Source organism: Myxocyprinus asiaticus, chromosome 20 (assembly GCF_019703515.2).
Source record: "Myxocyprinus asiaticus isolate MX2 ecotype Aquarium Trade chromosome 20, UBuf_Myxa_2, whole genome shotgun sequence".
NCBI lineage: Eukaryota > Metazoa > Chordata > Actinopteri > Cypriniformes > Catostomidae > Myxocyprinus > Myxocyprinus asiaticus.
The window spans coordinates 34,436,588-34,442,666 of NC_059363.1; positions in this window are offsets into that span (position 1 = coordinate 34,436,588).

The window sequence follows — 6,079 nt, forward strand, 5'->3', positions numbered from 1 at the left end:
GCACCCAGCTGAAACTGCTCAGCTTTTAATGGGTACTGGTCTTAAAGTCACCATGAAATAAAAATTGGCAATTCTTATTTTCTAATTGGATGTTGCTGTTTTTATTATAAACAATTTATCAGTGCACATTATACAAAAACATTTTTGTCCTCTTTTTTTTAAGAATTGTTTTGCTATTAAATTTTGTATTGATTCTTATGTAAAATGTGGAATAAACAGAATATATACACACAGAATCAACTTTCCCATTATATCCCCCTCCCCTCCTCAACCCCACCCTTTCCCTCAACAAATATCCCTGTGGTCAAAGCCTAAATTACACCATGCACACATACAAGCAAACAAACAATAGAAAATATTTGAGAACATAAAAAATATAAAATCAACAAACAAAGAGAAAATAAACAATTCCACAAAGAATAGAAATTACAATTACCACCAAAATTCTGTTTCTCTCCACATGGTCCTCACTGAGAGCCCTCCAGAAAGGCCAAATACCTGTCCCATTTCTTACCATATGTGTCTATTTTGCCAAGCTGTTTATACGACATCTTTTCAATTCCCGCCACCCTGCCCAATTTGGTGAACCATTCTTGAAATGAGGGAGCGCCAATTGACTTCCATCCTCTAAGAATTATCTGTCTACCAATTATTACAGTAGTTTGGACCCAGCTTTTTGTATATTTGTCACCTACTTTAATGACCGCCCCATCACCCAATATACATAGTCTGGGGCAAAATGAAATTTGAGTATCTAAAACCTCACAGATACTATTCTGGACTCTTAACTAGAATTCTTGAATCTTAGCACAGAACCACAGAGCATGGGCCATGTCTCCATCCTCAAACTAACATCGCCAGCAGGTAGGTGTGTATTTTAGACCAAGCCTAAACAATCTACGTGAAACCTTTGTCCATGCTGAAAGTGTGAAATAATGGGATGCATTTTTACTTCTCTAGGCAGTTTGATAGAAAAACTTTGCAATGGTGAGATTTGGGCAAGGACCCCTTGTTCAATTTAGTACCAGGGAGGGCTCTCTCAGGTGAAAGAGACCAATGGGCCAGGTGTCTGAGACTAAAAGCATAGTAAGAAAATGTCCTGGTTACTTGCGGAACTTCCGTTCCCTGATGGAGGGAACGAGATGTTGTATCAATGTAGTGACACTAGGGGTCACTCTTGGGAGCCCGAGACACCTCTGGTCTTTGATAAAAGGCCAATGAAAATTGGCGAGTGGTATTTGCATACCACTCCCCTGGACATACGGGTATAAAAGGAGCTGGTATGCAACCACTCATTCAGGTTTTGTGCTGAGGAGCCGAGACAAGGTCCTGGCCATTTCAGCGGGTAGTTCAGCATTGTGGCAGGAGGGACACAACGTCTCTTTCCCTCCATCAGGGAACGGAGGTTACGCAAGTGACCAGGACGTTCCCCATCTGTCACTCACTCAAAGTTGTGTCGATGTAGTGACACTAGGGGTCCCTATATGAAACACCGCAACTGGCTGAACTGTGTTACGTGAACTGGCGGTGTGTGACGGGCAGACCACTGTGTGCCTCATAGCCAGCGCACCAGGCCGACACGTAACCTCACCCAACACTGTTATGAGTGTCGAACGGCCCTTTGAGGACAAGTCAACTGCCCAAAAGATAGAGACAGACTAGCCCAGTCGTGGCCTCTTATCCTCTTTTTTTTTTCTCTCCCCAAAAAAAGTAATTAACTGACTGGGGCCACCGGGTCTAGTCGGGGGGGGGGGGGGGGGGGGGTTGTCACTCCCAAGGGGAAGACACCACGGAGACCACACCCCGCCCAAAAATGGGGGGGGGGGGGGCATTTTGAGTGGAAATACGTTACATGGTCTTGCCGAGCTTTGTCGGAAGTATGTCGTGGAAAAGTTCCATAGTAGGTCCTACCCTGCGGGGGAGGAGTTTCAACAAGCATGGTGACTGAGGCAGAGGGGACTCTGCCCAAGGAAGATGCAGTTTACCAACAGGGAAACGAATTAGCAGAAGATATACGTTGCATGGGGTTACCTATGGGGAACCACCACATGTGGAGCACCTACCCCAGTACAGGGCTTAGTTAGCACGTGTACTGAGCCGGCAGTGAGTTTCTCCGCAAACTTAACACAGTTTATGAACACTACTGGGAGTAAACAGCGCACGTCTTCAGCACCTCGTAGAGGGGGCCCTAGCCTGAGTGATTGTGTCTACCACCGCGGGTGGTAGGCTACTTAAGTCTTCCACGTCCTGGTCCAGGGGCCAGACATGGAGATTCCAGAGGTCTGGTTGCAGGTGCCAGATGGTGCCCCATCCCTGAGAAAGAAGGTCCTTCCTCAGGGGAATTTGCCGAGGGAGGCTGTCGCGAGGAGCGTGAGGTCCGAGAACCACATCTGGGTGGGCCAGTAGGGTGCTACCAGGGTCTGTGCAAGTAGGCTCACTGGGGGAAACGCATATTTGCAAAGTCCAAGGGGCCAGTTGTGTGCCAGCGCATCTATACCGAGAGGTGCCTCTGTCAGGGCATACCAGAGCGGGCAGTGGGAGGATTCTTGGGAGGTGAACAGGTCTACCTGTGCCTGCCTGAATTGACTCCAAATCAGCTGGACCACCTGAGGGTGGAGTCTACACTCTCCCCTGAGGGTAACCTGCCGTGACAGCGCGTCTGCTGCAGTGTTGAGGTCGCCCGGGATGTGAGTGGCTCGCAGTGACTTGAGGTGCTGCTGACTCCAGAGGAGGAGACGGCGGGCGAGTTGTGACATATAGTGGGAGCGCAGACCGCCTTGACGGTTGACATATGCTACCATTGCCATGTTGTCTGTCCGAAACCTCCGCAGGGCGAGCAGAATTGCCAGCAACTCGAGGCAGTTGATGTGCCAATGCAGCCGCGGGCCCGTCCATAAGCCGGCGGCTGCCTGCCCATTGCATACAGTACCCCAGCCCGTTTTGGAGGCATCTGTCGTAACCACAACGTGGCTGGAGACCTGCTCTAGGGGAACGCCTGCTCGTAGGAATGTAAGGTCGGTCCAAGGGTTGAAAAGGCGATGACAGATCGGCGTGATGGCCCGTGGCGCCATGACCATCTCGGGACTCGAGTCTGAAGCCAGTGCTGAAGCGGTCTCATATGCATCAACCCGAGCGGAGTGGCCACTGCTGAGGATGACATATGCCCCAGGAACCTCTGAAAGAGTTTCAGTGGAACCGCTGTCTTCTGTCTGAACACCTTCAAACAGGTCAGCACCGACTGTGTGCGCTCATTCGTGAGGCATGCTGTCAACGAGACTGAGTCCAACTCCAAACCGAGAAAAGAGATGCTCTGAACCGGGAGGAGCTTGCTCTTTTCCCAGTTGACCTGAAGCCCTAGTCGGCTGAGGTGCGAGAGCACCAGGTCCCTGTGTGCATACAACACATCCTGAGAGTTAGCTAGGATTAGCCAATCATCGAGATAGTTGAGGATGCGAATGCCCACTTCTCTTAGCGGGGCAAGGGCTGCCTCTTCGACCTTCGTGAAGACGTGAGGGGACAAGGACAGGCCGAAAGGGAGGACCTTGTACTGATACGCCCGACCCTCGAATGCAAACCGCAGGAAGGGCCTGTGTCGAAGTAGAATCGAGACGTGGAAGTACGCATCCTTCAGGTCTACCACCGCGAACCAATCTTGATGCCGGACGCTCGCTAGGGTGCGTTTTTGCATCAGCATCTTGAACAGGAATCTGTGCAAAGCCCGGTTCAGTACTCGCAGGTCCAAGATTGGCCGCAACCCACCGCCTTTTTTGGTACAATGAAGTAGGGGCTGTAAAACCCCTTCTTCACCTTGGCCGGAGGGACAGGCTCTATCGCATCCCTCAGTAGGAGGGTAGTGATCTCCAAGCACAAGGTAGCAGTGTTCTCGCCCTTCACCGAGGTGAAGTGGATACCGCTAAACCTGGGCGGATGCCTGGTGAACTGAATCGGGTAACTGAGTCGGACGGTCCAGATCAGCCATCGCGATGGATTGGAAAGTGCAAGCTATGCATCCAAGTTCTGGGCAAGGGGGACCAAGGGGACAGTCTCGTCGAACATACCGACGGGTGTGGCCTCGCGGTGGGGCAGAGCCTGAGGTGCCACGCCATGTTGTGGCCGTGCTGAGTTCAGGGACATCAAAGCACTTACCTGGCTCCTTACGACCACCCCTGGAACAGCCTGGCACAGGGGAGGAAGAGGCCTGTCCTCGTGACCTGTGGAGACTGTCATATCGGGGGTGGAGTTGTGCCACAGCTGGGTGTGCAGGGGCAGGGAGACCGCCGCTGGAGCGCCAAACCTGCCAAAATGGAATGGTGGACGGTGGTCGTAATGACGGCTGTGCACACCGGGTATGTGACCCAGGGAACGAGGAAACCGCTCTTTTGCTGAACTGTTGGGTACCGCAGCCACTTGGGCATTCGGCGAAATTAAATGAAAAGGCAACAAAAGATTCTCCTGCTGGCCCTCCACTGGGGGATGGAGTGGTCTGCTTACCAGCTCCAAGACAGTGGGTTTCGTTGTCCCTGGGTCGCCCATCTCAGGGGCGCTTCAAAGCCTTTTGTTTGTTCTTGGTGGCCGGCCATGAGACAGGCTCCACGCCAGGGCTGGGCCGAAGGGGCGGGCTGCGGCGGAGCCAGTGCCTTGGCTAGGTGGACTTGCAGGAGAGCCATGGCATGCAGGGCGGAGGTGGCTTGTCCAGCGGCACTGTAGGCTTTGGCCGCCAGGGACGACGTCAACCTACAGGCCTTGGACGGGAGCCTTGGGCACCCGTTCCAGGTGGCGGAACTCTGCGGGCATAGGTGCACCATGAGCGCTTTATCCACCGGGGGAATCGCCGAATAGCCCCTGGCCACTCCACCATCAAGGGTAGTGAGGGCATGGGAGCTGAAAGAACAGGACCGGGCAGTAAAAGGTGCCTCCCGCGACCTTGTCAGCTCCTCGTGCACTTCCGGGAAGAAAGGAACTGGAGCGAGGCATGGCTGTGAGTGGTGCCGCGAGCCCAGGAACCAATCATTGAGCCGCAAGGGTTCAGGGGAGAGCGGAGGGTTCCACTCTAGCCCGACACTCACAGCTGCCTGGGAAAGCATCCCAGCATCCAAGTGTCACTACATCGACACAACTTTGAGTGAGTGACAGATAGGGAACAAAATTTTGGGGAGGCTTAAACCTCATTTGACAATTGGTCTATGTAACTTACTGAAATGCAACCGAGGTCGTTTACCATTCCAAATAAAAGAATACAGAGAAACTGTAGTAGATAATTGAATTTGGGGATACAATTAATTTTTATTGCATTGTCCTTCCTGCCATAGACAAATGTAGTGAAGCCCACCTATCCACATCACACGAGAAACTTTTCATTAAATTAACTCTAGCTAAATCTCTCAAATTTGCCGGAAATAAAATACCTAAATACCTAATGCGTTGCTTGGGCCATTGAAAGGTGTCAGGTTGGAAAGTCGTGGCAGGGCAATATGCTGTCAGAGCAAGAGCTTCCAATTTAGATCAATTCACTCTGTATCCTCAAAATTTGGAGAAAGAATTTCTAATTTTACAGAGGCTAAGGTTGGAGACAAATAATAATATATCATCCGTGTAAAGTAGAAGTTTATGCACCACAACTCCTGCTACAATGCCAGGAAAATCATCCTCTTTTCTTATTGCAGCTGCTAATGGTTCCAGGGCAAGACAAAACAATACAGGGGAGAGAGGACAGCCTTGCCGGGTTCCCCTACCAAGAGAAAAAATCTGAAATTAATCCATTCGTTTGTACTGCCATTAACGGTTGTTTATAAAGTAACTTAATCCACCCAATAAAAGTGTTCCCAAACCCGTAAATTTCCAAAATCCACCCTTCCACCCTATTTTTATTTTTATTTTTTATTTTTATTGAATAATGTGTATCTATATAGTGTGTATTGTATACTGTACAGTGTATGTTATTATTTGTATATTGTTGAGTGTAATTATGTGTATATCAGATGTTTAAATTGTGTTGTGTTAATTTGATGTTATTGTAAATTGGTATATGTCTCATCACTGTCACGACCGCTACGTTGATCGGAACTGCACCCAAGAATTT